Here is a 12,431-nt window from a genome sequence, read left to right as displayed (position 1 = left end):
GAGTCTGGAGCTTGCGCTTTCCCCTCAGATGTTTGCTCAGCCCACTGCAGCAGCCGTGGGGCTGGCGCTGGGATCTCGGTGGGCTGTTTGGAAGGAGGGCACAAAGCCTTCTCTGTGCGGCCTGGCCGCCGCTGCCACCCATGGTGCTGGCCCGGGCAGGCCGCGCTCGGCACGGCCAGCCCGGGGGCGCCGGGGACAGCTCACCCAGAGAAAGGCTCCGTCCCTGCCCTTCCCCTTCGCCTCCTACACAGGGTAGGGTTACAGTAATTCGTGGTTAATCACAGATTGGACTGGATTCATGTTTTGGCTGTCACATCCTTGGTCGGGTCCTCTGCCACAGCTCTCACCTCGCACATGCTCCTTAAATGCAGCTGCTTTTGAAGGGATATACACAGCATCGCAGTCTCACCCAAGGGCAAAGTTTTCAGGGGTTCAAGCACTGCCATTGTAAACAGAGATTAAATTTGAAAATCTGAATGTTTTATAAAAACTAAAGGAGATCAGTGAAGTAGTTTAGACTGTTAGACGCTAAGAGGTTTCTTTTTAAAGTAACAAAATATTTTCCTTGCAATTCCTTGTATTTATTCAATTCCTTATATTAATTACCTCTTATGCCAAAATCCAGGTTTGTAATAACTATTTTTTCACATATGAATAGAAAAGGTGACCAGGTATCCTGACCAGGTACCACACCTGAAGCAGTAGGAAACCCTGCTCACGGCCCTGTTCTCAGCTTGGGGCAGTAGTCCATCCTGTATTGGTGAATCCAGTTTGATCAAAGGGTGAAGGAAGAAGGGCTGCAGTCAGTAAGGAGGCTACAAGAGCAATAGTGTTTGATAGTGGGTCTCCCACCTACAAACTCTCATCAAAGTCTTTTCAATGCTGAAGATATGTTGGCTGCACAGAGCCTAGCAGCCATCCCTCACAGCTGGATAAGGGAAAGAGCTGAATTGGCCTCTTTAAGACCAATTTTCAGACACAGCCATTGGTGTGTATACATTATTTACTTTAAAAAATAGATCAAGGCTGTCCCTGGTAATTCCAACATCCTGAAGGCTTCCTGCAGGGATGCTGAAGTTAAATGTGCCTATGGAAAACTTCTGTTAGGCAGAGTGTGGTGAGGGGTGGAGGATCCTCTGGGCTCAGCCCATGGGGTGCAGACCCATTCCTCCCACTCCATTTCCCTCATGCTAGCCCTGGGAAGCAAGGCCAGTTTCTCTCTCAAGCACAGACTACCTGTGGTGCTCACAGGAAAGCCAGCATAGAATAGGTAAGGTGTGAAGTTAAGGACCAACACACTGGACTAATATGAACTTCAGGGAGGCATTGCAATGTGAAATAAGTGTCTGCAGGGGTTTTTTTCCATGTAAAGAAGTTCTTAAAAAAAATTAAATAATTTAGTAGGTCAAATAAATGTACTTTAGTCCAAATGTGTTCCAGTGTTAATTTCTGAGCCGTCATAGTTTAATATGAGGTTCCTGCAGCAGATTTGCTCTAGTCATTTTGCACCTCTTAGAAAAGAGAAAATATTTCTGTGCATGAATTAACTTTGTTTTATCTTTTGAGATTTGTATATTTTATTTCAATTACATAGATGCATATATAGAAATAAAATCTTCATTTAAATTACGGTGGCTTATAATACTTCCTATGTTTACTGTAATCAGTTGCAGTTAACATCAGTTAAATTAAAATTACTTTCACAGAATGAGTAATTGCTGACAGATTCTAAAATAGTGAAATTACTGGTCTTTGGGAAGTCGCTGCTAAATGTCTGAAACTAAGAATAAGCATTTGGGGAATTAATGCACCATTAAAAGCTTGCTCTTAATTTAAATTTGCTGTAGTCAATATGCAGTTTATTTGAAAAGGAAGCTGAAAGAGAAAATAATATTTTTTCCTGTATTAAAATGAGGTGCAATCCTGAGATCTGCTTGTTCCAAAATCTCCAAGGATGTGGTACTCAGGCTAATACTTGCTTCAGCTTATTTTCTCTTTAAAAGAAAGGAATATAAAGGAACCTAGCATAATAATTTTTTTAATTAAAATTTCAAAATTCTTATTTTTTATATGTCCAATGTGTATCTGAAAATAGATAAACTTAAAAAACAGGGGGTGTGAAGAGAAGATACTAAACACCTGTAAAATAGAAATATTAAATACTTTCACTGGTATTTTTTAATGTATTTAAATTTTCTAGCACCATCAACAGATTGCATCACTTTCATTATAGATCACATTGTAGATCGCTGTCCCCTTGCTGTTTTTTTCATAATCCCCTTTATGGGAGGACAGTTTCCAAGTGTTCACCCACCTCCCTGAGAACATCTCAGAACTGAGATGTGCATCGGGTGCGTTCACTCTGGAGTTATGTTCCGCAGTCATTGACGGGGGTCAGCAGTGAGCCCGTGCCAAGGACAGGGGTGCTCCTGCTGAGCTGTGCTAGCAAGAGCACTGCTAACAGGTCATGGGAAGCGAGTGCTCACCTCTCCCTGGTGCCTGTGGGCTGCACCTGCAATGCTGCATCCAGCTGGGGATCTCCATGAGCAGCGGGACCTTAGTGCGCTGGAGCAAGTCCAGGGAGGACCGCAGAGATGGGGCGGAAGTACTGAGAAGGGGCAGAGGTTTGTTTAGTCAGGGGAATAGAAAGCAAAGGAAGAAGCTAATTGTTTCCTCTGATTAACCAATAGCTAATTAGAGAGACGACAGACCAAGGTATGTCTCAGAGGTGCACAGCAAAAGGTCTTTCAGTAAGAGACAAATTTCAGTAAGGGATATTCTAAATAGATGCATGGAAAAAAGTGCACAATCATAAATATGATTAAGAGCTGGAGCCCAAAGAGGCCATGGAAAGCCCACCCCAGGATACATCCAAACCTAATAATGTTGCTGCTTTGAGGAGGAGGATGAAATAAACGACCTCCAGATGTTCCTTCTAGTACATGCTCTTAATTTTTTACTTGCTTAGTACCTGGCCTTGAGGATTTCATGTTTTCCTTTTCCTCCTCAATTTCATAACTTGGGAGGTGCTGTTAATTTTATGAACTTCTAAGTGAGTTATAGGTCACCTGCCCACGTCATATTTGGGTATAGACCAGATTTCAGCTCCTGCCCTGCCCCAGCTGCTGATCTGTGCTCACCCAAAGCACAGGCAGTCCCATCATATCAGGCCAGGTTCACTTCCCTGGCAAAGGGAGCAGGAGCTGATGGGCTCCCAGCTCAGCTTTGGGGCTTGGAGAAGAGTAGACATTTCCTTTGTGGTCCCTCCACATCTCCCCATGAGAGAATGCTCAAGAAATTATGATGGGAACGGGAGGTTTATGTCACAGTTCATATGCCAAATTTGTCCAGTTGGTTTAGCAGTGGATACTGATGGGTTTTAATACTTAAATGGTTTGAAGGGAATTTTTATATTTCATTGATATATATTTACCCTCTCAGTAATAATCTACACTGCACAGAAATACTGATTCATCTGCAGCATAACTCTGCTTTTGTTTTAAAATGGGAAACAGTTGGTGTCAAGTTGTAATAAAGCTTTGTTAATTTTCCAACAGAGCAGAAAAAATAACATGTGAACAAATGTTTCTCTGGATTAATACAACGTTATCATGACACAAATCTCTTCTCAGCTTTCCACTGGAATAACCTGAGACAAGAATATATGTTAGTTCAGGAGGTTTAGAGGCAAGCTGCTCTTAAATCCTCCAGCAGGTTATTTTTCTTGAACTCATTCCATCTTCTCACTCATGAAATTCTTCTGGATACTTAGCAAATATCAAATAAAACCATGTTAACTGTGTTTTCATTTATATTTTTTCTTTCTCTCTTCCCTTACCTAAACGTGTAATTAAGGAGCTGAGTTAATTCATAAGTATTTATTCTTTTTCTCTCCAGTCTGAGTCATAGGAATTTTCCTAAGGCATAGTTTTGACTTTTGGGACCTAACACTCTTTCCCAGATCACAGTTACCTTATGAGGTCTGGTGACTGATAGGCTGGATGTCTCCAGTGTACTGCTCAATCCATTATTTATAATCAGTATCAAATCCATAGCCAAATATGCATTTTCATCCTCTTAGAAAAATTACACAAACCACAATATTTTTTTAACATTTTCCCAATAGGGTAAAAAAAAAAAATCACCCTCCCAAAATAAGGACTGCTAAGCACTGTGTTTAAAATTTCAGCTCTTAGATTGGATGACTCAGCAGTGAAACCCAGACACAGGTCTGTTTATTTTATGGGCATACATCTCCTACCATCTGCTCGACACCACCTTCCAGTTTGTGAACAGCAAAGGCCTGAAACTTGTAAAGATCCATGGCCTTCTGCCAGCTCCAATGAGCACTGACAGTGGGCAGAACAGAAAAATGCATCATGCTGCCCATGTTGGGATGACATGCGAGCACCTGAACTCACACCGTGCTAGACAGGTATAACGTTGTAACTGCACCTTCCCTGTGCTCTCTTTTTAGACATGCATAATATTGTGCTTCCTCCTGAGGAACTGTATCCCAAAACCACCCTGAGGACATAATGTTTCACTCGGAGAAAATGCCTGAAGGCTGTACAGAGAGATTTTAGTTAGATTAGGTCTCAGTGTATTTTACAGTGATCTAAGGCTTTACGGGTAGTCACTGGAGAAATGTCACTGAATCCAAACATCAGCTTTGTGGTAAATGTGCAAGAATCTCCTGGCTCTGATCCAAAAAGTGTGTTTTGTAGCCTGTACTCCTATTTTTCATGTATTCTTCACCCTCTAAAAACCTAGCATAAGTATTTAATTTTATTATTGATATTCATATTTATCAAATTATCATATCAGCATTCAGTCGAAAGCACGTCTATTTGTCATACTGAAAGAACACTTGCCATCAATCAGCTCACAGATAATATTGCAAAGGAAATTAGAATGGGGCTTATTAGGTGTAGTCTGGTTTGGCTCGAGTATCTATGTTCTCATAAAATAAATATCACAGACCATACATTTGTATAGGTCAGCTTTATGACCAGCTGCAGAGTATGAATAAAAACACATACACTGGTAAGAGCTGGCCAGAAGTGTCAGATGGCTGGCCAGCCACTGACAGCCAGACCCTGAGCAGCCACTAAAACCCAACTAAAATTATGCTATGGCATATTAACATCACCCGTGTATTCTCCAGATTCCAGAACAAACTCCCCATACTTGAAGGAGTCAAAAGGCACATAGTGGTCAAACTGTTTTACCAGGGCATTGATTCAAAGCTGTCTCTTCTTTACCATCTGCCCACTGATACCATCTTTTCTTAGTAATAATTCAGTGGAGCATCTATGCACAGGCTTAACTGGAAGCACATGTGTTTGGGATCAGCTATGTGCTTAAAACTAGGTGCATACTTCAGTGCTTTTGTGAACAGCCCTTCCTCACTTTAGACCCTGAAGAGTCATCCCTCATAGCTGACAGAAACATGCCTGCAATTTAGTTGCTCAAGAATTCATAGGAATTGCCAGAAATTATGATACCTCTAGTTAAAATACCACTCTGTTTATGAGTTGAAACAAAATATGAAGATAAATTCCTTTATCTCTAAAAGTAATCTTTCAAGGCATGGTATTTCATATTTCAGCCTAAATAGTTCACAGTTCAGCCTAAATATTTAAGCTTTTATCAAACAGAGAGTGGCTCTTCCCAGATTTGACAATTCTTTAAATTCAAGCAATTCTTAATTGGATGTATGAAGTCTGTTCTGGATAAAATCCAGAGATATTCCTGGAAGATCCTGGTTTCATCTCTTTCAATGCACGGCTGTGTCCAACCTTTTCACTATCATCTTACTGGTGTTCTCTAGCAGAAAGACCTTTCTGGTAGAGTGGCACCTTTTGTTAACAAAGCAATTTCTTTTAACCTTTTTTTAAGTAATTCTATGTACCAAAAATCTCTAGACAGAAAATATCATTTATGCAAGAATTATTTTTAACACTTTCTGTAGTACTTCTTTGAGGTTCTCTTTCTGCAGAGTTTCCATTTTAAAGTATGCAGTGAAAGAGAGTTAAAGCTAAGTCCTCTGCAAGTTAAATGTACGTGACACAATAGTAACAGATTATTATTTGTATTACTATTTATAGCTAACAGATTAAATTTATCCTTTTCATTGGCTCCTATTTGTTTGCATCTGAGAGTGGATGTTTATTGGATAACAACAGAAGTCTCTTGACATTGAGTTCTAACTACAGGCAACTTAATAGATTTGGTAGAGAATGCTATGCAGGTGAAATATTTGCTCTCTTGACCTAGGTGCCTGCATTTCTAGAACTGACAATGCAGTTCATGCACTTTTTATAACTAGAGAACTGCTATAACTTAAAATCAATGTTGTCTATACTGCAAGAATGCAAAATTTTGTAGTCTGTAAAAATTTCTGGGCAATTTTCTCTTTCTTTTCATAAGAAAAGATACTTCGTACTTGTGAAGTAGCTCAAAATTGCCAATTTTTATATTGCTTTTTCTGTTATCCAGTGATTAATTCTTTCACTCTTTTTTTCCTTCAGTTCTGTCCCTGTGCATTTATCTGAAAGTATTTCTAAAGCCTGTCATACATTTCTGCCCATATTACATCAGTTCTTAAAGGACAAACTTCTTCCCTCCATGTTGATCCCCTGACCATTGCATTTTTCATGAACACTTCTCAGGGGCTAAGGCTGTATATAAATAACTACCTTTGAATACATTCATATTGTCAGATTCTGGAGCATGACCCAATAGAAAGTGGTTCAGTTATGAGAGAGTGGTACAAAACTTGAGATCTGCCATTATAGGCAGTATCAGCTCAGTTCTAAAATGGAGAAGGAGATTTTTTATTTTTTTTTTCCCCACAAAAATGCAGCAATTCCAAATTCCCTGAGTGAACCTGGCAAACCATCCCTGTTTAACAGCTGTGCTTGTGCAATGTTGAAGTACTGCTGAGATAAAACAACACAGGTTGGTATTTTCAGGGGCATTCAGGAGCCATGGTCAGGACCAGGGTTCAGTTCTGCTCTATGGGAATGTACAGAGGACATGACCTTAGCCAGCAAACATTTCTCAGTATTCAGGTCCAGTTCAGCAGAAATGAACTGCTGCTACTCTGTACTGTTTACTGTAGACAACTAATTAGAGGGCACTTTTCAATATGTTGTGTGACATGGCCTCTTCTAATGGCCCAGAGAAAGCAAAAGCAAGACAGCTCTGATTGCTTTAGCACAGCCCTGAACCAGACTCCTTTTCCAGCATTATCACATCAAGTCCCCTGGCACTCCCCCAGATCTGGTTACTGCTAATGAAGGAAAATGCTACACATATATTCAGCCTGTAATGGTATTTCCATCTAAACTGTTTTCAAATTTAAAGCATACCTTTCAAAACAGGAAAAAAGGGAAATGAGATCTTGAGGACATGTTTAAATTCATGAAGTCTTCATTTTTCAGGTCTTATCTGAACATTCCCTAGGCTGAGCAATAATACTCAAAGTCAGTCATACATTTCAAAAATGAAAAAGCACCTGTAAAAGTATTGCTGCTATGTTATATTTCCGGTTGCATGTTTTTCAGGGTTTTGTAACTTCGTGATAAAATCTGACAAGGTATTTAACACTGACTTGTCTACTGCAGATACTAGGTGTTTACATTCCATAGAAACCCTTAGCTTGCCTACTGTTGGGACACTTTTCATGACTTGTCTAATTCATTTCTCCTCTACATAAGGAAGCAGCAACTGTCTCAAATCCATTACAGTCTATTAACTGCCCAAAGCTGATTGGAAGTCCTGCCTAAGTAGCTATTTACAGTGGAGGGCGACACAATGATTCGTTCTGAATGTATAGTATTATGCCCTAATTATAATCAGTAATGAAATAGACTTAATTTCAAGGCTATGGCACAACTGATTAATACCAGGAAATTGAGACCCCAGGTAGTTATGAAGTCAATTGGTGTTGTCTTCCTTATGTAACTGCAAGTCACAGCCGGAGCCATGCCAGTTGCATGGCAAAGCAAAGCCACCAAGTACAAACCATCCCTTTTAACCAGCCCATGTTCTACCCTTGATCTTCGAAATGTCTTTATGAGGGCAAACTTCTACCCCCAGAAGAAAGTGCATGATGCTAGTGCCATTATCCAAGGAAAAGCTCCTGCTGCAGCACCGTTGCAGTGCTTGCCTCAACACTGAGGAACAGGCATAGGAACTTGCATGTTTAAACTTCAGGTTTGGCAAAGAATAAAGTGGCTCAACTTCTGCAGGATAGGATAGCATAGGATAAGACAGGATAGGATATAGGATAGGACAGGTATAGTAGTTTAATCCCAGCCAGCAACTAAGCCCACACAACCACTCACTCTCTCTCCCACCAGTGGGATCAAAGAGAGACTTGGATGGATAAAAGGTGGAAAACTCATGGGTTGAGATAAAGTTTGATAGGGAAAGGAAAAGCAGTGTGTGCAGGCAAAGCAAGAGGGAATTTATTCACCCCTTCCCAGGGACAGGCAGTTTTTCAGCCATCTCTAGGAGAACAGGGCTCTGTCACATGTAACAATGGCTTGGCAAGACAAAGGTCATAACTCCAAATGTTCCCTTCTCCCACCTCCTTCCCCCCACATTATATACTGAGCATGATGTCCTCTGGCCTGGAATATCCCTTTGGTTATTTGGGGCTGTCTGTCCCAGCTGTGTCTCCTCCCAACCCTCCCCAGCCACACCTAGTCCACTCACCAGTGTAGCAGCAGAAAAAGCAGAAAAGGCTGTGGCTCTGTGTAAGCCCTACTCAGCAATAACAAAAAACATCTCTTTATTATCAACCCTATGTTCAGCACAAATCCAAACCAGCCACTGTAAAGAAAATTACCTCAACACAATAGGATAGGATAGAACTATTTCTGCTGGAAGGGACCTACAACAACCATTGAGTCCAACTGCCTGACCACTTCCATGGAGTGTCATTTACAGTACTTTCCAAACGCCTTTTGAACAATGACAGGTTTGGGGCAACAACTCCATCTCCAGGAAGCCAGTACAGTGTTTGACCACTCTCTTGGTAAAGAAATGCATCCTTATGTCCAATCTGCACCTCCCCTGGCACAACTTTGAACCATTCCCATATGTCCTATCACTGGATCCATATCACCCTCTCTGCCTGCCCTCCTCAGAGAGCTGTGAAGAGCAATGACATTGCCCCTCAGCCCGCTTCTTTCAAACAAGACAAACCCAAAACCCTTAGCTGCTCAGTCCTTTTACATTTTTGCCTTTCCTAAGCTCCTTTGCAATCTGCTGTTGGGGGCAGGGAAGGCACTGGGAAGGGCTGACAGCCAGCACACACAAACCCAGCCAAGGCTCCAAGCGCATATGCAGAACAAACCCTGCTTGGTTCAAGGTGGCTGTAAACCAGCAAAGCTCCTCCCAGTGGGGTAAGTTCCATCAGCTTTCAGGTGTGGGGTTTCAGGGCTCCACTGATGTGGAAGCATTAAAGATTATTTTTCACCTTCGCTTTCCCTCTGAACCTAAATCAAGGAAGAATGTGAACTGAAAGTGGGGAGCTGAGGTGAGAGGGAAATAGTTGCTGGAGGGTAGGTGATGAAATGAGATGAAAGGAGGAAAAGATGAGTCAATGACAAAGAAAAAGGCTGACACAGATGAAGTTTCACAACATGACTGAAACAATAAAACAGCTTGTTGCAGACAAATGTCAGCGACTTGGTTTTTTCTCTAATATTAGTTTAGAGCTTTTAATTCTGAGTTAGTTCTCTTTTCTCCTACTGAGGTGAGAATAAATCAGTGCAGGGGTCCCTAAATCAGCATGCAGCCAGAAGCAAGGACTATCCTATATTCCTATGGCAACAGTGAATTGTTAGATTGTCTTGGGTGTCTTGTGAAATATGACTGTAAGAAAGAAGATAAACATGGGGAAAATAAGAAAACATATACAAATTTAAATTTAATGGACACATATTTAGTTTGTGTATATGATAATGGGACTATTTAATTGATGGAGAAATGGTAATCCAGAAACCAAAATTAATAGTCCTGAACTTCAAAGAATAATTTGGTATTCAAAGTGGGAAAGAAGGTAAAAAACAGGGGAAGGGACAGTGCATTTAGTCAGAATCTTCATTTATGTGCATTAATGCATTTTAGAGATCTAAAGATGAGCAGAAAGACCATTATGACATAACTGCATACGGCATTCTCAGTGCCTGGTTATGCTGGCATGGGCAGGGATTCAGGAAAGTTAGACTGAAAATTCCATCTTTGAACTCTGAAGCATCTTTATAATTACACTTTTTAAAGTAAAATTAAAAAAAGAAAAATAAAAGAGGAAATGAATCACATTTAATCCCTGTTTTAAATAAGGAACTATTATTGGCTTGTACTAGACACAGAGCGTCTTGTTTCAGTGTTAGTCATAATACTGTTAAAAATGATCTAAAAGTTTATTGAAGCCACTCCTACAACCTCTTGCTATGATTAATGCTAGACAAAGAGAATACTTATTCTACTTTAAAATGCTGCTTTTGAGACTCCTTAAAAACTAGTGCCATATGTTTATAACTGTAACATGTACCCAATAAACACAGGAAATATAGTGCTGCAGTCAGCTCTCATCCTGTAACAATCATCTCCTGCTGCAGAAGGAAGAGAGCACATGCTATTGCAGAATAAAATCTGCAAAGCTTTACAGCTCTTGGACACCATTTCTTGTAGAAAGTTACATTGTCACTTGTAGATGTACCTTTACACTGAAAGATTGGGCACAAGTGTAATTTCTCTGCCAGCTATTAGATTTGTTCAAATTAATGTACTTTTACACATGGCTTACTGTTCTGAGATCAGAATCATGGCAATCCACAGGAGGATCTCAGTATGGAATCCATTAATTCAGCCCACATGTTAGGCCAGAGAGTGCCCTCATGGCGCTGTGGTTCAGACCCACATCAGCTCATTCCTCAGGGTGTCAGGCCAGAAAATCTACCTGAGGCTCGGTTTCCTTTCTCCATTCTTCAGTCAGCATGACAGCATCCCCAAAATATCCAGAGCAGCCATTAGTTAATGGAACTTACCAAAATGTGTGTGCTCTGATATTAGTGTCCATTTCAAAAATTAAGTTGGCAACTCCATTAGCACTGGCATCCATTTGTCTTGTTATTATTAATGAGGCAAGAGAAAACTACTTATGCTATTCCATCATGGGAACCAAAAAAGGGACACATTACAGAGAAACTTTACTGAAACTGCAGCTAAAAGGTTCCAGCTACTAATAGCATTACTGATTTTTTTTTTTTCTTTGCAATATCCAGCTAAGTTTAGTGCTTTGTATGCAGACTCTGGTCATTGTGGCTTAAGATGCAAAAGTGAACAAAACTCACTGAGTAATAGTAATTTGTGGTTGTATTAAAATTATAAATTTTATTCTTTTCTTTCTAATTCTCCCTATGGTTATTCAGATTACTACTGACTTAAAATCTTCATGGATTTCTTATTTTATGAGTGTATTGTGAGTGCCATGTATAGCAAGCTTTGGGTATGGGCAAAGGAGCTCTGATCTCTCAGCACCCACACATTTTTATTTTTTGTTATATAATATTTAGGTTTTTAAAGACGATTTTAAGATGATTCAGAAAGGAAATTAATTTCCCAGTTGCTTTTTAATTTGAAATGTGAAGGTGATGGGATCCACTGGAAAAATCCACCTGGAATCTTCCATCTGGTTCAGTGATGTTGATAATTAAGTCAGACAGATATTGTGCAGACAAACTGGAAAAAAATCTGTTTCCTTTTATTCTCCCACACTTGCTCTGATATTCACCACACACACAATTCTCTTTACAGGTACTCCTTCCAGAGCTTTTCCTCCCAAGTCTCATACAAATCTCATGACTTATAAATCCAAAGGAGTTTATCCAAGATAATTTCTAGTTTACTGTCCCTAAGGTTCTTCCCCTTGCTTGCACCTGCTGGCTATAGGGAATGGTTTATGTGTTTTTCTATAGATTACATCCACAATTTGTCCTTTTCTTTACAAAAACCTCTACAACAGAACCAGTTCTTCTTCATCTGTGCATTGGGGATTTTTTTATTTTTCTCTGAATCATGCTAGAAAATCCAAGTCACAGAACAAAGAAAAAGACTATTTTTTTGTTCGAAGAAAACAAAAAGTTGGTGAAAACTGCCCTGCCAGTACTCCTTGACTTGTAGATTAAGACTTTTTACTTGCTCTTTTGAAGGATGTGTGTAGCCTAGATACTCTTGATGGGTTTTTTTTAGTTTTTTGTTTGGTTGGGTTTTTGTCTGGGTTGTATTTTTTTGATGCAGATTTGAAGTGGTTCCATCCAAGCTTATATTTCCCCAGCATGAGAAGGACGTTGTGAAGAATGTGACTGAATTTGTGCCCTAAAATATTTCCCTTCTTAGTTTGCTATTTA

At 40.0% G+C, this 12,431-nt stretch overlaps 1 protein-coding gene across 10 annotated transcripts in view; it reads left to right on the top strand.

Annotated features, from left to right (window-relative positions):
- SULF1 (sulfatase 1) overlaps positions 1-12,431 on the top strand; it is a 184,488-nt gene that overhangs the window by 155,329 nt on the left and 16,728 nt on the right. The gene's annotated exons all lie outside the window — the stretch shown is intronic.

Source organism: Pseudopodoces humilis, chromosome 1 (assembly GCF_049639895.1).
Source record: "Pseudopodoces humilis isolate 2021_Gansu_Grassland_sample_001 chromosome 1, ASM4963989v1, whole genome shotgun sequence".
In the NCBI taxonomy this organism is placed as follows: Eukaryota; Metazoa; Chordata; class Aves; order Passeriformes; family Paridae; genus Pseudopodoces; species Pseudopodoces humilis.
This window is presented reverse-complemented; position numbering and strand designations above follow the sequence as displayed.